Source organism: Marmota marmota, unplaced genomic scaffold (genome assembly GCF_001458135.2).
Source record: "Marmota marmota marmota unplaced genomic scaffold, marMar, whole genome shotgun sequence".
Lineage (NCBI taxonomy): Eukaryota > Metazoa > Chordata > Mammalia > Rodentia > Sciuridae > Marmota > Marmota marmota.
In genome coordinates this window covers 4295789-4317830 of record NW_026000000.1, presented here as the reverse complement: position 1 = coordinate 4317830, position 22042 = coordinate 4295789, and the positions used below count along the sequence as shown (strand labels likewise).

Sequence of the window (22042 nt, the reverse complement as noted above, 5' to 3'; positions counted from 1 at the left end):
CATATGGAAGAAGTTGATCTATAGAGAAAAAGGGAGCTCAGATCACTTCAGAGAGAAGCAGAACAAGTAATGAAAAGAAAGACTATCTTGGCTGCATTTATAATCCTAGCTGTGGTTATTTCTGAGCCTTTGCTTCATCCCTGTCCTCCCTTCAGCCTGATTGTTTGTCAAAATATTCTTAACATCATTAGTCATTAAGGAAATATAAATCAAAACTATAATGAGCTGCTAATTTAGATTATGGCACAAAAATGGCCATAATCAAAAAGACAATAACAAGTGTGCATGAGGATGTGGAGAAATCAGAATCCTCATTATTGGTGGGTTGTAATGTGACATAGCCACTTTGAAAATACTTTAGATGTTCCTTAAAATGTTAAGCATGGAGTTACCATTAGGACCCAGGAATTCTACTCCTAGGTATTTACCCAAGAGAATTGGAAACATAAGTACACATGTGAGTTCATAACAGTTAAAAACCCATAGTAGCTAAAAAAAATGGAAACATCCCAATATCTATCAATTGAAGAATGGACAAATAAAATATGGTAATTCACTCAATGGAATATTATTCAACCATAAAAGGAATGAAGTACTTATATATGCTACAATGTGAATCAACCTTGAAAACCTTATGTTAAGTAAAAGGATCTTTTGTAATCACAAAAGGTCATATAATTTGTGTTTGCATTTATATGAAATGTCATGAACAGACAAATTCCTTAGGAAAGATCCAGAAAGATTGGTGATTGCCAGAGGCTTGGAGATGGGAAGTAAGAAATGCATGGGGTTTCTTTTTGGGTGGAAAATATTCTAAAATTGTTAGGAAGTAGTGGTACTGTAACTCTAGGGATATACTAAAACAAGTGAATTATATATTTTTAAAGGGTGAATTATAGCTCAATAAAATTATGAAAAATAATTAGGCATGCTAATTCCACAACAGTTTTATCTGTTTTTCAGATAATGCATTTTTTTACGACCATCCTACTTAATCAGAAACCGAATAGCTAGCAAGAACCAATGTATTAATAATCATCAACAACTACAATGTCTGTCATGTACAAAGGAGAATGTGGGATACCAGAGGTTGGAAATACAAAAAGAGGTTTAAACAAAACCAAACCAAAAATCAAACTCAAAAGGTGTCAAGGTGGAGGAGAGGTCAAACAAAGTCCCTCCCCAGGGTGTGGTCTTCTTAAGAAAGAGGCTGTATCAGGGCTACCTCATCTGGCTGTGCTGCGGTTCACCATCCAAGAGCATGAAGATAATAGGTGAATAAAAGCTAAGTGTAGTCTGTTCTCTGCCCCCAAAGCCATGTGGCCAAATGTACGGTGCCTATCCCAGAGAGGGCATGTTTTTCTAATCTGCACAAAGTTGCCATGTCACCTAGTAACAGCTATTGATATAGAAAGAAAATAATAATAAAAGGCAACAAAGCAGGTGATAGTTACCAAGGGGTGGGGCAGTTAGAGAGGTCTGCCCAAGAAAAGTGGCATTGGAATTTGGGCCTTGAAGATGGGCCAATTTTAGATGTATAAGTAGACATAAGGGGAATGAGGAGGACATTTGAGGTGTTGGAAAAGGTGACATAAGCTGAGGTGAGGATGCTGGAATGCACAGACAAATTTAGGAATAAACATATGGCCCCAATTCATTCCCTTAGCAAATGTTTACTGTGTAGCAGTGGGGTGCCAGACCCCAAGGTCATCACTGCAGTAAGACAAAGCCTCTCTGGGTGGCAGAGTGGCACAGGTCCCTGTCAATCCTAGTGACTCAGGAGGCTGAGACAGGCCACCTAGGCAATTTTGTGAGATATTTTCTCAAAAACAAAAAACAAAACAAAACAAAAAATAACAGGGCTGGGATGTATATTGGTAAGAGCACCCCTGGGTCCAATCCCAATACTAAAAAAAAAAGTCTCCTCCCCGAAAAGCCCAAATACCTGACAGGACCAATGGTGGAATGTTGCAAATGCTTTGGGTACTCTAAAAACAGTGACTCATGTGGGGAGTGTTTTTCACTCTCCAGATGATCAGGAGATAATCCTGGTTGGTGAGTGCAACAGGAAAAAAAAGTGACTGCAAGTGCTTTCCTATGTAGATAAAGCAGATGTGGAAATTCTCGGCTTGGAAATCTTACAGATGTCAGGCCTGCAAAACAGGCTCTGCAAGGCTGATTTATTTTATGGTTATTAAATTGTCCTCAAGATACTGTCTCTGATCAAATTAGATATGAAAACACTGGATAAATGGAAGCGCTCATGTTTCATTTTTGCTCTAATTTAGTATGCTCAAAGTATATATAACACCAGAGAATTTCTTCTCCTTATTCTAATGGAAGACAAGAGAGGACAGCTGATTTCACACACCTCAATACCAACAAACTAAATAGGATTCAAATTCATTCAGGGCGACTCATTAGTTATTTATGGTGAGGAAACAGTAATGAAACGTCCATATAGTGGAGCTGTAAGGATTTATGAAGACCTGGCTGCTCAGAAGCCCATGTAGTTCTCCCTTTATGAAAACGAAACACCAGGCACATTATCAACCTGGATCTACACTAATTTTTTTTTCTGAAAAAGATGCATTATGGGATAATATTACTTTAATGATTTCAGGATTCACATCAACTGAATATTTATGGGACCCAGTTGAAATTCCTGAATCCCTCCAAGGCTAGAAGTAATCAGTTGACCAACAAGAGACTTGGCCAAATAAAGTATATTAGTTTCTTGATGGATGCCATGGCACACACCCGTCATCCCAGCAACTTGGGAGGCTGAGACAGGAGGATTGCAAGTTCGAAACCAGTCTCAGCATTTAGTTAGCAAGACCTTGTCTAAAAATAAATAAATAAAAGGGTTGGGGATGTAGCTCAGTAGTTAAATGCCCCTGGTTTTAATCCCCAGTGCAAAAACAACAACAACAACAATAATAATAATAATAATAATAATAATAATAATAATAATTAGTTTCCTAAACAGATTTTATTCAACTCTAGGTTGTATCTTATATCTCAATGTCTTTTCTAGACAACCAGAAGTTTTCAATCCAGCTTGAAGCACCAGTTTCATGTTATTGTAGGTGACACCATGCATTATTTTCTGTGGTAATATCCTGCAGGATAGAGAAGGCAACTGATCAGAATGAATCTGTGGCCTATTGAGTTGTTTGTGGAATGCTGGAGGCTCTTGTCCCACAGGAAATGGGAGAGGCTGAAAACAAAGGACTTGAGATTGCCAGGACCATGTGGTGATCAAAAGGGAAGCAGTCAGTCCTCTTGGTTCCCTCAGAGTTCTTCAACCATGAAACTAGACAGTCTTCTCTAGTAAACTCATTAAAGGTAGACTATTCACCCAGTCTTTCTTTTATAAGAAAAGAATATCTCTGGGTTATGTATATGCTATTTTCTTATTGTGGCAAAATCTAACAAAAAAAAATGTCATTGTAACCATTTTTAAGTATACAATTGAATGGTGTTAATTGAATTCACGCTGTTGTAAAGCCATTGCCACTATCTATTTCCAGAATCTTTTATCAACACAAACAGAAACTCTGTACTCATTGAGTAATAACACTCCATTCCCTCCTCCTCCCAGCACCTGGAAAATTCTAATCTACTTTTAGTACCTATTAGTTTGCCTACTCTTGATACTTCATGTTTCATATAAGTGGAATCTAACAAAAGTTTCCTTTAGTATGTAGCTTATTTCAGTTAGTCTAATGTCTTCATGTTTCAACCATGCAGCATGTATGAGAACTATCTTCCTTTTTATGACTGAGTTATATTCCACTGTGTATACGTATACTACACTGTTTATCCGCTTATCTGTTGATGGACACTTGGATTGTTTCCACCTTTGGCTATTATGAATAATGCTGCCATAAGCACTGGTGTACAAGTATCTTGATTCTCTTTTCATTTCTCTTGGGTATACACGTAGGAAAGGAAATGCTGAATCAGATAATACTTCTGTTTAACCTTTTGATGAAATGCCAAACTCTTTTCCACAATATCTGCATCATTTTACATTCCCATTAGCAACGTACAAGATTTCCAATTTGTCTGTCTTCTCACCAACACTTGTTACTGTTTATCTTTGTTGTTATATCCATCTTAGGGAGCATGGTACCTCATTGTGATTTTGATTTATACTTTCCTAATTGCTAATGATGTTGAGCATCTTTTCACATAGTTACTGGGCATCTGTATATCCTCTTAGGATAAGTGTTTATTCAAGTCTTTTGCCCATTTTTAAATTGGGTTGTTTGTATTTTTGTTGTTGAGTTGTGGGAGCTCTTTATATGTTTGAGATATTAAACCTTTTTTTTTTTAAAGAGGGAGAGAGAGAGAAAATTTTTTTTTTAGTATTTATTTTTTAGTTCTCGGCGGACACAACATCTTTGTTTGTATGTGGTGCTGAGAAATGGAACCCGGGCCGCACGCATGCCAGGCGAGCGCGCTACCGCTTGAGCCACATCCCCAGCCCGAGATATTAAACCTTTATCAATGTATGATTTGCAAATATTTTCTCCCATTTTGTAGGTATCTTTTCACTTTTATTAATGTAGTCTCTGTTTTTTAAGGATATCTCCAATTCTTAAGCAGAAGGAGGAAGTTTTATATGGGAACCAAAAAAAAAAAAAATGCAAGGAAGAGATGGGAATAAGGTGGGAAAAATAGTAGGAGATAAAATAAATGCACACATATGTAGAACAAGGATGCCACTATCGCCTCTCCAGGAGTCTCAGTACTCTAAGAGGGTTTGCCTATGATTTTCAAAATGAGGTGCTTTTACTTCCTTTCATCTGACTTGCTGAAAATGAATGATAATAGCAGTTTAGAACAAGATTTTGAAAGTCCTTCAGACCTAGGCTAGAATCTCAGCTACCACTTACTAACTGTAGGTCTGGGATGTGGTATTTCCTCTATTAATTTCTTCACCTTGTGACAATAAAATGAAATAATTAAAGAATTTATTTGCCCTTGAACATTCCCTTTCTGTTTGTGGTTTATCTTACTTCTTTATCCTGCTGGAACCTCACAACTTTAAAGTCCTTCCCTTTGAAACACTTACATTTTTATATCCTGTCATCCTGTTGTGTTATGGTCATTGTTTGTGGGGAAAAGGGAAAGTTGAACGAGGCAGGGAGGTTAGGGAGGGTAAGCATAAGGGCCTTGGGAAGACTCTGTTTGCTGGCTTCTTCTATTACATCCTCATAAAGAATTGCAAAAAAAGGAGACATCCTGCATGCTTTGTTCTGTTACCTTTAAGAGTCTGCCCTGAATTAAACTGAAGGTATTGTATCTGGGCATGGTAGTGCATGTCTGTGATTCCAGTGACAGAGAGGGAGGCAGGAGGATTGCAAGTTCGAGGCCAGCCTGGGCTGGTTAGTGAGATCCTGCCTCAAAATAAAAAATAAAAAGGGCTGGGGGTATGGGCAGTGGTAGAAGGTCCCTGAGCTCAACCCTAGTATAAGAGAGAGAGAAAGAAAGAAGTGGGGTGGGAAATGAAGGAAGGGAAGGAAAGGGAAGAAGGGAGGGAAGAGCCGCAATCCCAGTCCCCAGCAAATGTATTTTTTATTATTTATATTGTGAAAGCTTTGAAAAATACTTTTTTTTTTTTTTTTTGGTGTACCAGGAATTGAACTCAGGGGCACTCTACACTAAGCCACATTGCCAGCCCTATTTTGTATTTATTTTAGAGACAGGGTCTCACTGAGTTGCTTTTGTGCCTTGCTGTTGCTGAGGCTGTCTTTGAACTCATGATCCTTCTGCCTCAGCCTCCCAAATTGCTGGGATTACAGGTGTGCGCCGTCCGCCCAGCTGAAGAATACATTTTAACACATTGTGGAAATGTGTGAGCGTGAAAGAGGAGGGAAGTGAAGCAAAAATATGGGTGCTGAGTGTGAAGGCCAAGTTGGCCCAGATGTTTGGAATACAGCAAAAATTCATCCTGACTGTAGTTAAATGTGATTTATTTCCTCCAGCACTGAAAAGTGCAGGAGCACCTCTATTTTCAAGCAACACCAAATGCAGAAGCTCAAACAGTGTCACCACAGCTACATCTTTTTCATTTCTCTGCTCCTTTCTTTCTCTCTTGTCCTAAGTGCATTGATTATGTTTTCTTCTTTTCAGGTTTCCCTCTTCTACTGTTTTCTGTGTGTGTATAAGTGGTTACCTTTAAATATTTAAAACATATCTATTCTTCAAACAATAAAGGTGATGCCCTTAACTTCAGTGACTTTTCTCCATGTTCTTCACCTCAACTTTCCTGTTACTACTCTCTAAATTGTAGTTCCAGCTTGTTTTTAAACATGTGTTTTTAAAAGCATATTATTCATTTTGATTTACTACTGTATTTTTAGTTATGTATTTTTGTTGTGGTGGTGGTGATGGGCCTTGCACACACTGAGAAGCACTCTACCACTCAACTACATCCCTGGCCCTATTGCTATGACTTTTTGTACCATTCCTTAAAATTCTTCTCTTGCTGGAGTATACTCTGGTGTAACTCTTTCAGAGAGAATGTTTGAATAGGAAACTTTTGAAATATTTGAAAACATCTTCATTTTGTCCTTTGCATTTGAATGAATTTGTCTGGGTATAAAATTCTGGATCTAAAATTATTTTCTTTTAGCACAATTGACTTCTGGCCTCCACTGTTGCTTGACTAATCTCATTCTCATGCCTTATAAGTATGATATCATTTCTTTCCCATAGCTTTTAGGACGTTCACTTTATCTCTAATGCTCTGGAATTTTATATGATGTAATGATACAATGATACAGAGGCATGTCTGAAGTGTTTTATGCACTTAAAAAATAAGTGAAAGAAATTGCATGGGCATATTCTTAATTTATTATACTACACAGTTTATGGGAATTTTCAACATCAGGACTCACTGTTCCTCTTCAGTTTTAATGCATCCCTGCTAGTATCTCTTCAACATTACCTCTTCACTGTTCTTTATATTATTTGCTTTTTAACACTCTATCAAATATGTATGTGAAATATCTAGATGTGTCTTCTTTGAACTTTTCTTTAGTGTTTTCATTCTTTGTCTCTTTGAGATGCATTCTGGTAGTTAAGCTTTTATCTTCCAGTTTACCCACTTACTCTTCACAATAAAGGAGTTGCTTGTCTATAAACTTATATATTTTTAATAACTATGGTTTTCATTTTAATATTCTAGTTGGTTCTGGTGTTACAGTGCATGCTCTAATTTCCAACTTTCTCTAGTTCAATGGCTTTTACTAAATTTATTTCTTTGGGGATTTTTACAATACACTCATTTAGAAGTCTGCCTTCCAGCCCATATTAGTAGGTATTAAACAACAACAGCAAAAGATTTATTTATGAATAGATTAAATTGATATAAGTGCCTAAAGGAAGGAGAAGCAAAAAGTCTCCTTTCTCCATTTTTCATCTTCTCAAAGGATAGTGGTGGAACTGACACAGAGGCATTTCTGAAATGTATTTTACCTACTTAGAAAATAAATGTAAGAAGTTGCATTCCTCCAGAGAAGAGCTAGAAAGTAGTTTTACTTTTGCTCCCCTTCAAACCTTAATCTAAAACAAAACAAAACAAAACAAAACAAAACAAAAAACCCAAAGGACACATAAACCAAGAACTGTTTGTCATATTCAAAAGTTTGTAGATAAAACATTATCACAAGGCAGAACAAGACAAAACATACAAAATACAATCATCATGACTCTTGGCATCCACAAGTTTATAATCTGAAACTTAAATAGTGACACAACATTATAAGAATTAAGAATAGACTTAGTGTTTAACAAGTGAAATCTGAGGCTAATAAACAGATTTTTACTTTGATTTTAGTAGAAATTTAATTAGCTTTTCCCTCTTAGTGATTCTAGTTTGCCACCTGTGCCTCACTGGGAGGATTAAGAGACTCGATCTAGTTTTTCAAAGTCGCATTGAGAAGCCTCAAGTTTTGTTTGATTGTTGCTCAATGGGGAAACAAGCAAACATGAAGCAACTGGTTCTGATGAGGTGGAATGAGCGTTTATTTAGGCCTGCTAATTCGAAGGATCTTATTACAGGTGATTTCACAAAAATAAAGTGTACTGTTGCTTTGATCATTTTTTCATTGCTAACCATATTTCCCATTTCTCTTTATGCTCCCCCTAAAAGTGGTATTTTACTCTGTTAAGTTCTGTTTTCTTATAATTTGATTTGTTCCTTTTTTCATAGATAGAACAATTTGAAATACTCATGAATTAGAATTTTGTCTGGCAATTTTGGAATACCACGGAGAAAGATGGAAAGCTACCGAACTGTTTGTTTAGCTAGAAGTTTCTTAGCTTATAGCAGTTTGAATAACTTACCTCCCACATCACTTTACAAGTAATGTGCTTTGCTAACAATGAATTTGCAATGTTAATTAATAATCTTAAGAAACTGCTGTTTTTTCCCCTTTGGTTTGTTAGGGGTTTCTTCTGTGTGTCTTTGAAGAATTATTCTGCCAAGGCATCATCCAAGAGAAAACAAACTTATCAAGAAGTGAGACGCTTGCTTTGTGTTAATAAGCAGAGGCACTATCAGAATATGTTTGAGGACTAGAAAACCTGTTTTACAAGTGGATTTTCATTGTGTTTGGGGAATTTTTTTTTTTTTATGTTAGATGAATCAGAAAAAAAAAAAAAAAAACAACAACGAAATCCTACTGTAACCACAAATGAGAGTTTCTAATGATATTTCAAAAATTACATTTTGACAGAAAATTTCTTTTGCAGTAGAAATGATAGATATGTTAAGTGTATTTATGATTTTTTTTGTCTCTTTAAATGAACCACTGTGCTGTACACATCACTGGCCCTATGTGCCTGCTTAGAACACAGCTTTTCAAAAGCTTATTTTAAAGCCTGGGAAAATCAAACATACCTATTACTCAACTTTCTCCTCATCTGTAACGTGAATTGCCTCATTGAAATTGAGTTGTTTCTAACAGAAACTCCTATTATACATGGTTAGTCAGTTTTAGAACTTTCCAAGTGATCATAGAACTGACTCAAGCTTTCTGAGCTCTTCGGACTGGGGTGTGTTTTGGTTTGGCTCACAAACCTCAGGTTACTCTGGTCTTGAACAGAACCACCAGGCTTGCCCTGGCAGATTTGAATAATCAATTCAGTGTATTAAACACTGTGCTAAGAGGGTAGGCAGATGGTTGTAACCGTTCCCACCCACAGTTCACAGTTGATGTCTTATAATACCTTACTGAAAAGAGGGTTTTCTTCTGGTTTGGGGCTGGGCTAATGCCAGGTAGAACAAAATTGTTGTACTACGTAAATTTCCCAGTTACCATTCAGACATAATATAAATCTTGGCCTCTATAAAATATGCAAGTAGAGAGGACTCACATTATTTTAAAAACAAACAAATACATAAATGACCTGTGGAATTATCATGAGACTCTCAAGAAGTAATAACATTTGGGCATAGTGCAAGGTATACAATAAACACAACAGTAATCGGTTGAACATTAGTACCTTTTATGCTTTATTGGCTATATGTATCCCCTATTGTTATATAACAAACCATCCCAAACTTCAGAGGGTTAAAAAATGACCATTTGTTGTTGCTCAAGGGTCTGTCAGTCAACTAAGTAGTTCAATTAGCTGTGGCTGGACTCATTCATACATTTGCAGTCAGCTATGGTACATTTCTAGGCAGTTCTTCTGACTTGAGGCTGGCTGTCTCATAGGGTTAGGGGTCAACAGGATCTCTGGTCTAGTACAGGACTGGGATGAATCAGATCTTCCTCGTTTGCTCCCTCATCCTTCAGCAGGCCAGCTTGGGCTCGTTTACACAGCACTGTCAGGGTTCCAATAGACAGACTTGAAGCAAGCAAAGCCTCTTGAGGCCCAGAGTTGGGACAGATGTATCATTTTTCCTACCAAATCTTGTCATCCAGAGCAAATCACAAGGCCAGCCCATATTCACAGGGGTGAGGAAATAGACTCCACCTCTTAGTAGGAGGAACTACAAAGTCACATTTCCAAGAGATGTTTGAATAACTGAGTCAAGTTTTACAATCAATCTACTGCTATATCCTCAATTAATTTGAAAGATGATGTGAAAGTAAAAGATTTGATTTATAAGCAGCAGAACAGTGTTTTCATTTGAGGTTATAAGTTCCTTTAAATTTCATTCATATATTCATATATATGAATGAAAGAAGATCTGGGATAGCTCACAGAATCTAAGGATGAGCTTCAGCCAGGACAAGGACAGAACCCCTGGACCAACCAGAATCTAGAGCAGCAAGAACTAATAGTCCATTCGAAGCACTGCCACTGGATTTCTTAATTCCTGGAGAGCAAGTCCAGTTGGCCTCTGGGTTAATGCCCAGACCTTGGCCAGGGAAGGAGTCTCCTTGGCTCTAAAGTTTCTCAAGACTATGTACAAAGAGGCTGAACAATTCTTCAAAGTAAGATAGAGGACTGGGAATGTAGCCCAATGGTAGAGAGCTTGCCTAGCATGCATAAGGCCCTGGGTTCAATCCCCTGTACCAACAAAGTTTTTTTTAAAAAAAGGTAAAATGGAGTCCACTGTCAGATGGACAAGCAAATACAACAATATCCTCTACAAAGTTTAAACCATTTAATCTACAAAAATAAGATCGAATAGTGGTTTAAACCCCCGACTTTTGGGGCATGGAGAAGTAAAATGTCATTTACCTCCTCACCACTAGTCCCCGTGAGCGAAAACTGGAAAGCAGCTAGAGGCAAATGAGGCAGGTTGTGCAGAGAGGAAAGGTAACTAAGAAGTGGCTTTCCTCTACCCAGTCAACGACCGTGAACTTCTTTAATTAACTCTTGTCTGCTGTGCCTAATCAAAGCATGTCTACAGACAAAAGTCTTTGCTATGCTTCAAATAATATGGTTAATACTATTCCAAATAGAGAAGAATGTTTCTTAGGTGTTATATAAGTTAGAAATGTTTCTGCCTGCTTCTGATTTTATCTATAGGACAGTTATTGTCACTAAGTAAGAAGCTCCAGAGCCGTGGTCCCAGGGTGGACCTAGCACCCTGGCTTCTCCTTCATTTCCACTCTTTCATCCTCAGTGTGGCATGATGTGTCCCCTCATAACAATAAGATGGCGGCTGCAGCTCCCACCATTATGTCTTCATAATGCTGTCCATCTCTAGCAGAAAACAGAGAGAAGGGAGCAAAAACAAACAACAACCACTACCACCAACAACAAAAAGCCCCACAACCTTTTGTTTGCTTGCCTCTCTCTGCCTAACACTCGTTAGTGGGCTTCCTGTTAAATCTTATTGACCAGAACATAGCCATCTCAAAACAATCACTGCAGAAGGGGAATGGGGTTGCCAAAATGGGCTCTCGTGTTGGACCCATTGTTGTCTGTCTGACATTTATGGTACTTCCACTTAGTGCTTTTCTTAGTGTTGTCTCTAATTTAGCCCCAGATGGATCCGGGCTGGCTTCTTGGAACATGGACCTCATTTAGAAGGGCTCTGTGCTTAGTTAGAAGGCCACAGCAGACAAGAGTTCAGTAAAGAAGTACATGGTCATTGACTGGGTAGAGGAAAGCCACTTCTCTGTGTGGAACCTCATTTAGAAGTGCTCTACTGGTGCTGCCTTGAAATCTTTTTTTTTTTTTTTTTTTTTTTGGTGGTGCTGGGAATTGAACCCTGGGCCTTGTGCATGCCAGGCAAGCACTCTACTGACTGAGCTATATCCCCAGCCCCCTGCCTTGAAATTCTTAACAATTTTTGAATAAAGAGCCCTGCCTTTCCCCTTTGCCCTGGAACCTGTAAATTGTCTAGCTGTTCCTGGCTGACTCATGTCTCCCAGTTAGCCTCTTGCCTCAAGCATGCCTGTTGCTTTCTCTCCTTGGCTTCCCTGAAGGTGAAGCCATCACTGGGTGCTCAATCAGCTGGTGGACATGGATGGTTTGGTAGGGAAACTTTGACTAGTGCAGGATGGGAATCAATGGAGAAACGCTCCTGTGTCCCATCTGTCAAGGGTACTCTGCACAGTTCTTAGAAGGTTCTGGGGGAGTCCAGCTCTATTACCTACAGCAGTGACTTTGATAACATGTCCTTTTAGTGGCTTTTCTTTCTTCCCTGTTCCACACTCTCTGGATCATCTTCCAAATAAAGAGCTGTATTCTGGTCTTATCTCAGGCTCTGCCTTCAGGGGAATCCAAGCTCAAAACACTATCCAATAAAATCCAGGGTTTCTTTCAAGAAGAAACGTGTGTTTCCATTTGCCCATTCATTAAGCAACATCCACAGCATCAGACATAGTGATTGTAGGTTGATAAAGAGGATCCATCCCAGATCCTGTATCCCAGACTTCCAAAACAGAACTCTAACATCTATTGAGTACCTCCTGTGTGCCAGACACTGTGTTACTTTCAAATATGTTCACTTACTTTCGTTGCACAACGGCCATTTCCTCCTTACAGATGAGAATACCAAGGATCAGAGAAGTTGAGCTATGTCTCCAAGGCCAGTAAGTGGAAGACTTAGAATTTTAATACAAGCTGTCTGAGTGTTCTTCCCACAATACCCCCCTGCTAAAAGGAAGGACACCTGATCAATAGACCAACTGACTGCTGCTGTGTGGAGGTGGGTACAGCCCAGCTTTGAGCCTTAAGAACAAAGCTCTTCCTGAAGAACAGGTAGTGGACAGATGTGCCAGCAAAGAGGCAGACTTTCCTCTCAGCTTTTGGTCCTTGAATAAGAATATTCACAGCAGGGTTTCGGGAACACAGTTATAGCCGACACAAATTTTCCTTAAACCAATAGAAACCTGGCAGCAGTATTTTCCAAGCCTGGCTAGACATAGCATTCTATTTTGTTTTGTCATGTTCAGAGACGTATCCTATCCCCTCACAGACCAGGGCTGGTAGCAGACTACATTTACAGAGTGTTCTGGATAATGAGGTCAGGCAAATATTTGAAGTGGCAGATCACAGACTACAGGGACACCACTGTCTTTTTCCAAGGCAAGCTGGGAAAAGAAACTGGACGCTACTCCAGATGATGTCTGCAGTACTAACTGAATTGGTAAAGGGTGCCAGTGTCTGGCTGGCAGTCCCTAACAGGATGAAAGAAAGAACTATAACATTGTTGTTCTTGAAGGATGTATTTTTTGTACACGGTATCTAAGGTGTGACCCTCTTGCATGAAACACCAGAGTGGAAATTTACTTAGGCTAAGTTGTTACCACATAATGAAGAATTGAGTTGAGTTAAAATTAATAAAAATTGTATTCATAACCTCAGACAATTTTCTGAGAGGGACCCTCAGATTTATTTTTATTTTAATCTTGTATACAAATTACTCAGTATTTATAAGATAAAATTTGGTATGTCTCTACCCCTTGCTGATTTCAATTTCTCCATTTCTTTTTTTCTGACTGTCATCTAACAAGACATCGCAGCACTGATCTCAAACCTTTGTTGGTTGTGCCCTCAGACAGAAACCTTGTGCATAAATCTTCAACATATGTATATTTATGAATTTAGAAATTATATCCCAGTAATGCAGAATTAATACTTTATATACAATGTAAAACAGACCAGAATTAAATTTTAAAGAATAAATTGGAGATTAAAAAATGTTCCTTTTGAATTAGGAACAGTACAAAAACCATTGGTTTTGCTAATGAAAGAATGATGAAATACACTTCTTTCTTTTAAAAAATGAAACATGATCATCATTCCATGACACTTTGATTCAAAATTTGGGGCTAGTTTGGCTTATTATAATACTTTAAAAATTTTTTATGAAGGCTTTATTTCAATGGCTTTTATTATATTCACAAAGATTGTGCAAAAATCACCATTGCCTAATTTTGGAATATTTTTATCAACCCCCAAAGGAAATTCATGCTCATTAGCAGTCATTCCCTATTCCTTTCTACCCCCTAGTCCATGTAACCACTAATCTATATTCTGTCTCTTTGGGTTTGCTTATACTGGACATTTCCCATAAATGGAACCATGCAATATATGACTTTTTGTGTCTGACTTCATTCACTGAACATAAATCTTTTCAAGTTTCATCCATGTTGTGTATCTGTACTTCATTCCTTCTTTTAGCCAAATAATGTTCTATTTTGTGGGTATACCACACATTTTAAAATTTCTCCATTAATCAATGGACATTTGGGTTGTTTCCACTTTTGACTATTATGAATACTGCTGCTTTGAACATTTCTGTAAAATTTTTGTGGATATTTATTTTCATTTCTCTTGGGTATAAACTTAAGAGTGGGACTACTGGGTCATATGCTAATACTGTTTAATCCTTTAAGGAACTGCCAGACTTTTCCAAAGTGGCCATACCATTTTATGATCCTGTCAGCCAATGTATGAGGGTTCCAATTTCTTCATCAATTGATGGACATATGGATTGTTTCCACTTTTTTCATTTTGTGGGTTATCTTTTCATTTTCAAAAATTGTAAATCATATATTCGATAAAGTCTGAGTAAAGAACTCATTACTCAATAAAAACACAATAACTAAAAAAATGGGTAAATAATTTGAAAAAATATTTCTCTTAAGAAGATATGCAAATTCCATGCACATGAAAAGATGTTCAACATCATTAGTGATTAGGAAAATGTAAGTTCAAAACCCAGATACCACTCATATCCACTAAGACAGTTATAAAACATCAACTGACTGTAAACACATAGGTTTATTTTTGGACTTGCGATTCCATTCCATTGATTTATATGTGCTAATACTTGGTTTTTAATTATGTTAAAGCTGAAAAGATAACTTATAAATATTCCTAGATCAAACACAAAAACCTTACATCACAGTGTATCTTTGCTAATCATTTTCTATAGCAATCCCCAATTATGCACATTTGGTTGGAGAGCTGACTAGTGAGTTCCCATCTTTTCTGATGTCTGTAGTCTATGAGTTATTCTTGCAAACCAAGAGTAAGGTATTGCACTTCTTTTCCCTTTGTAACACAGAGATACAAAATTCACCAAAACTCCTCCTATAGAAGACTTTAAAAACAGTATAATAAATTATTTTTCTGACCTTTCAAAAATGTTATGAGAGTCTTTAAAAGGTCTTATTCTTTTATTTTAGCAACAAAAACTGCAGGACAATGGGAACAATTCCAAGATTAATTAATTTAGGTTGATCCATAAGCTATTTAATAGTGTGGCTTAGCCAGGCGTGGTGATGCATGCTTGTAATCCCAATGGCTTAGAAGGCGGAGTCAGGAGGATTGAAGGCTCAAAGCCAATCTCAGCAGTTTAGTGAGGCTGTAAGCAACCTGGTAAGAACCTGTCTCAAAATAAAAAATAAAAAGAGGTGGGGATGTGGCTCAGTGGTTAAGCACCCCTGGGTTCAATCTCTTTTTGGTCCCTTTGGTACCAAAAGAAAAGTATGACTTAAAATTCCCCGTGGGTGAGATCTTTATTTTTGTTGTTGTTGTTGTTGTTATTGATTTCTAAATCAGATATATTATTGTCAGAAAAAGTGCTACTGATCCTTGAACTGTATTGAAGTACATTTTGTAACTTATGTGGTGAGTTTTTGTTAATGTATGCCCAGAGTTGGCCGAATTACTAAATTGTGGGGACAGTTTCTACACAAAATTGTCCTCACTTCTGATATCAACTACCGGTGTTTCAGCCAGCTACAAAATTCAAGGGAAACGTCTTCAAGATTAGCTTCACTTTTTTTTAAAATGGTACTGGGGATTGAACCCAGGGGCGCTTAACCACTGAGCCATATCCCCAACCCTTTTTTTATTTTGCATTTTGAGACAGGGTCTCCCTAAATTGCTGAGGCTAGCTTTGAACTTGAGATCCTCCTGCCTCAGCCTCTGAGCTTGCCACCAGGCCCCTCTTGCCTTTGTTTCTGACATCAATTGCAACTTTGTGGCAGGTCAGAGTGTGTGTGGGGGCGGGGTGTCACAAAACTAGACTCAGGTTCAAAATTTCACTAGAAGGACCCAGAGAACCCACTGAAAGTCATTATACAACAGTCAAGTTTATTATAAGGGAATGATACTGTTTTAGTTTCACCTTTTGAAAATACCATATCAGGATTTTGTTTTTTAATACATTCTAAGTGTCCATGACTTTTGATTGAGAAGTGTATACCATTGACTTTTTTGGCAATTACTGATTTGAGTTTATTTTTTTTCCATTTTATATTCATATTTTTTTGTGCTCAATTGGCCTTGCTTTTTTTGTTCTTTCTGGACTTATTTTGGATTAAATTTTTTTTTCATTCCATTTTTCTGATCTTTATGGGTTTGGAGCATATAGATTTCATTTGTATCATTTGGGTGGTTACCCTTGGAATTTAATATGCACACTTGAAGTATAAATGGAATAACATATTTCTCTTTAAAGAGAACTTTAGCAAACCTGACTCAAAATAGCTTCCTCTGGGTTATGTATTATTATTGTTCAACCTTTTATTTTTACTTTTTTTTTTTTTTACCCCTAAAATGATACATCAGCATCTGGGATGTAGCTCAGTGGTAGAGTACTTGCCTTATATACAAAAGACCCTGAATTCAACACCCAGCATTCCCCCCTCAAAAAAAAGACACATTAATTTATCTTTTCTATAGGCAATGTTTATTTGTATTTATCCATATTTATTTCAGTTGATTGGAATTTATTTATTTACTGACTTATTTTGAACCCAGGGGCATTCTACCACTGAGCCACATTTCTAGCCCTTTTTATATTTCATTTTGAGACAGGGTCTCATTGTAGCACAGAGTGTGGGGTTGGGTGATTTTTTGCAGATTCAAAGAATGAGATTCTTCGCCAGCAGCGTGCAAAGGCAAAGTACAGGAATGTATTGAAACAAAGTGAAGCAAAGCTCCCACCTTGGAAGGGGACCTGAGAAGATTGCCAGTGAATGGCTATTGTCTAGGGGTTTATATGGATCTATGGACTTAAGAAAGTCAGCTCCCTTCCCAATACTGGGCAAGCACTCAGTGTTCACAAGGTATTCATACAGCCTTTAGATAATCAAAGTATTGATCAGGTGTCTTCCTTCTTTGGAGAGGCATGGACTCCAGGTCACGTATGTCCTGAATTCCTATGGACTCCAGGTCACGTAGATCCCAATTTAAAAATAACCTTTTGTAAGTTTCTCAGCAAAAACTTACAGCTGTTATTTGTGCTCTACTGTCCAGGAAGTTGCCCAGGGGCACATTTCCCTATCTGCCTAGCCTTATCTCTTCCACCTAACCTCATCAATAAGTTACCCAGGCTGGCCTTGAACTTGCAATCCTCCTGCCTCAGCCTCCCTAGTAGCAGGGATCAGTCGCATGTACTACTGTGGCCAGCCTTGTTGAGGTTTTAAATCTGAATCATTCATTCCTGAAAAAACTTCAGTCTTTATATCTATGAATAGTTTATATTCCCCATTCTCTTCTCTATTTCTTCTAGAAATATGATAAGACATACATTTATCTCTCTGGGCTTCATTCTGAGTCATTTTTTTTTTCAGATAAATTTTCCAGTTAACCAACTCCGCCTAGATAGAGACTGAATACACAAAAGGCAAGGCCAGAGCCCTTGTGGTAATGGGATTCTGACCCACGTGTGAAGCCCAGGAAGGCAAACTGCAACCTCCACAGCAATCTGTCCAAACTTTCAAGACTTGCTCACTGACCACCGATGTTCCCATTTTTTACTCTGGCTTCTCACTGAGCACTAAGCAGACCAAGCAGAGAAGGCCAGATGTGCACCCTGAACCAATTACATATAAGGCTCACTTCTAGCTAGTCCACCTCTAGCTTCCCCGAGCCAATGACTCCTGGTGTCAGAGGACAGCTGGAAACTTCACTTTTGGTCGCTATAAAGCTTTTCCATGCCCATGCTTGCTTTAATGTCTCTACCAAACTCAAGCCATGGCAGCCAACTCCTTGCTATATAGCAAACTCTGGATGAACAGTCTTTCATTTAGGTCTTCCTGGTTTTAGCACCAATCAGAGCTATACTGCTTTTTAATGCTTCCATTTGGGTTCTTTTTTATCTCAACTTTAATATCTTTCAGCTTTAGAAGTACCATTTGATTCTTTTTCAAAACTGGATATTTTTTAAATTCTAATTTGTTACACATGACAGCAGAATGCATTACAATTCATATTACACTTATAGAGCATAATTTTTCATATCTCTGTATACAAAGTATATTCACACCATTTGTATCTTCATACATGTACTTTGGATAATGATGTCCATCTTATTCTACCATCATTTCTAACCCCATGCTCAAAACTGGACATTTTTATACCCTCTTGTTCTTTTACATATATATATATATATATATATATATATATATATATAGTTGTCAATGGACTTTATTTGTTTATATGTGGTGCTGAGAATTGAACCCAGTACCTCACATATGCTAGGCAAGCCCTCTACCACTGAGCCACAACCCCAGCCCCCTTCCTGTTCTTTTGCCATCACTTTTATCTCTGTCAGCATATTAAATGTTTTATCCAGTGATTCTAACATCTGAAGTCTTTTTGGGGGTGCTTTTATCATTTGGTGTTTCTGCTGTCACTTATTCATGGTAGTATTCTTCAAGTGTTCCTTGATTATCTTTTTTCTTTAAATTGTGAGCCCACGTTGTGCTGTGAGAGTTGTGTGAATGTCCCCTGAGGGCACATTCTCTAGGAAACATTTGTATTTGCTTCTGGGCACCTGGGAGCATCCAAAATTGCTTAAAATTAAGTTCTCCTTGGGGTTTTTCAACCCACACTGTCCCTTTGAAGGATACTGCCCATAAGTGAACTCTTATCTCAGTCCTTGTGCAAATTAAAGAATCAAATCAATTTGTAATATAGATTAAAATTGAGTATGTAGATAGACATATGCTATTTGATCATAATCTCCTAAATTCTTAAAGAAATACTCCTAAAAATTCTTAATATATAAGAAGTAATTCTAATATGAGGAAAGTATATAACAAACATAATAGAACTTATCATCCTCTTTTGTAGAATGGAAAGTAAGTCTATTTTTGTAACCATAAAATTATTTTTAAAAATATGTGTATGTTCTATATATATACATATTTGTGTGTGTGTGTGTGTGTGTGTGTGTGTGTGTGTGTGCGCGCGCGCGCATGCGTATAGGCTTGAGGCTGTAACTCCACGGTAGAATGCATGCTTAGCATGTACAAGGCCCTGGTTCAATTCTTAGCACCCACTGCCCCCTACCCCCCAAAATCAAGAGTTGAGTCTCAAGGATATGGACCATCTGTTGGCTGCCCCATGCAAAACATTTTTTAAAAATTCTATCACATATTCAAAGATCATTTCCCTGTATTGTATCAGAATCCATCACTCTTATAGAAACACTGGTGTCAGGGTCTAAATGACATCTCTACTGATTGTGTCTTTTTTCCAATTCCAGTCTAACTTCTGTCTTTCCAAGTTCATTCACTCCTGAGTTCTTCCTCTGGATTACACTGTACTGGAGAAACAAAAACAGTCAAATCAGGAGCTCACAATTTAGTGATAAAAACCAACTTTGAAAAGTGTTTTTTCAACAAAGTTTTCTGAAGCATGAAGGGAGAAAGGAATCATTTAAACTGAGGGACAAGAAAAATGTTACAGAGAAATAGCCATTTAGCTCTGCTGGAAAGGTATGAAGAATTTGCTGGAAGCTATCTTTCCTGACAAAGATCTGGTTTCCTTATTGTTCTGGCCTACAAAAGAGAGTTCTACTTATGAACTGAGAGGTAGTTAGGAATTAAAGTGATTTTTAATCCACTGGCAAGAGTGGGCCTGAGGTTGGAAAAGTTGGTCTAGCTTCAGTTGGCCCAAAAGAAGTTTCCAGAACTGAGAAAATTCCAAGATTTATCTCCTAAGCTCTAGCCCTGTGGTTGCATAGAAGCTGAAATTATTTTCCTGCTTGTCTTTTGGATGCCAATAACCATTTCTTTCTGTAGTGTGTGGTGGCCCTGAGGACAATGGAGCTGAGAGTGGGTGACAAGTGGGGCCTCCTGTTGAGGAGAGGTAGAAATGGACAACAAGAGGATAAAGGGTAGTATTGTCTCCGCCCCTTCCCCCTTCTCTCCCTTCAAGTCTTTGGCTGGTACCAAGTGGGGAGAAGGGGCAAGCAGATACTCAAGCATGGTGTTTGTTTTTAATACCATGGTATTACTATGTTTTCAAGGAGAGAAAGGTAGCAAATTAGAAATATCTACATTTTAATTTTAACACAAGAGATGAGAGTCTAAGAAGAAGGGCTTTTTTGGAAGGAGGAAGGCTAAATCTGGGAGAAATACACTCACAGGTACTACATAAAATGAGGAAGCCCAGGTCAGCAGGCAAACTCAGAATCCAGGAAGAGGTAAATGGGCAAAACCTGAGTTCCTGAAAAATTGAGAATGGAAAAAATGAGCAATCTTAGTTCTGGAAGAGCTGATATACCTGATGCAGGAATAGAGGTACAGGTGGGTCAAGGACAGTAGCAACTAAATATGATGCCTTGCCTGGAAGTGGGGACTAGGCAATGACATGATCATTGACAGGAGCCCAGTTGCCAAAACTGGCACAAAAGACTGGAAACAGTGGGACTCAGGGTTGTTGAATATCCTGTAAGTCTTGATCTTGTTGGACCTACTGATGGCAGACTCACCTCGAGAGACAAAAGGAGCCCAAAGTCAAGCAGATCCAAGGATAGCCTTCTGAAAAAGAGAAGGACTTTGGCATCCTACCTGGCTTTGAATCCTGTTCCACCTGCCGAACTGACTTAGGCATATTGCTTTCTCTCTTTGCTTTTCTTCTCTCTTTACAGTTTTATTATCTGTAAAATGAGGATGATTATAAGTACCTCATAAAGTTCTTGCAAGTATTAAATAAAATGTTTTTTAAAGCATTTAGGGACTTGTCATGGGACTTGGGTGATGGCCAGTGCACAGGTGGTAGGAAGAATTCTCCAAGACAAAGGGAAGCAGTTAAGAGAGTTCATTGGAGGAAACTATGCTGCATCCTGGCAGCAGGGACATAACAAAGACATCTGCCCTCCAACTCAGAAGGGGTCTGGGCTTAGATATGTTTCTGAGTTCTTAGTTCTCCTTTGGCAGGCTTTTTGCTAGGTGGGTTATGCTAAATGAAGGATGGTCAACAGATTCCTGTGCCTTGCCCATAATGCCTGTGGTGCATGTGCCAAATGCTCTTTCCTGGGTTTTACATTAGATGTATGAGATGGAACTAATACGTATGAGGTATTAAGTAGGAGATTCTCCCTTCTAGGTTACTATAGGTCAAACTTGAGAGTCTTTATGCACGTTCCTAGGGATGGTCCACAATCTTTTTGAAAAACAGTATCTTGTTTTTAGGGGAAGTTAGTTCTTCCAGCAACTGCAACAGTGTAGGATGAAAGGGAAATTCTTAGCCTCACATCACTTCTACTGATAGAGGTGACATGAGAGGTGACAAGGGTCCCTAATCCTGCCTCAGTACCTATACAGAGTAGTCACTCAGCTATCACCACCATTATCACCATCATCATCATCAAATATTACAAGGAAAGGCTGATAAAGAATCAAAGTGTGCCAAGGGTATATTCTAGACTCTAAAAGACACCCCTTTGAGCTGTCTGATTCTGAATCTAGGGAAGCAGTTTTAACAACTTTGTAGTTTGTAGGCAACGGACTAAAATACAACATAATTCCTGTCTATAAGTACACAAATTCTATCCTATTTAGTAGAAGTTTAGTTGATCTCCCCTTCCCATCCCTTGCGGGAAATACTCCTTATCTATAAGCAAAGATACCCTGGAAAAATTCAGGGCCAGGGAAAATCTTTTGATGTAAACCACCTGATATACACTTTATTTTTTTATTTTTATTTTTTTATTTTTTATTGTTGGTTGTTCAAAACATTACAAATTTCTTGACATATCATATTCCACACTTTGATTCAAGTGGGTTATGAACTCCCACCTTCACCCCATACACAGATTGCAGAATCACATCAGTTACACATCCATTGATTTACATATTGCCAT

General features: G+C 38.0%; 1 long non-coding RNA gene across 1 annotated transcript in view; it reads right to left on the bottom strand.

The window, feature by feature from the left end:
• Nucleotides 1-15396: 15396 nt before the first annotated feature.
• The window catches only part of LOC107153340, a 21302-nt gene continuing 14656 nt past the window's right edge, over nt 15397-22042 (bottom strand). The window contains exons 2-4 of the long non-coding RNA XR_001504899.2: nt 20748-20836; nt 20322-20403; nt 15397-19498 (exon numbers count right to left, since the gene is read on the bottom strand). This is a non-coding gene — a long non-coding RNA (uncharacterized LOC107153340). The remainder of the gene's footprint in view (nt 19499-20321; nt 20404-20747; nt 20837-22042) is intronic.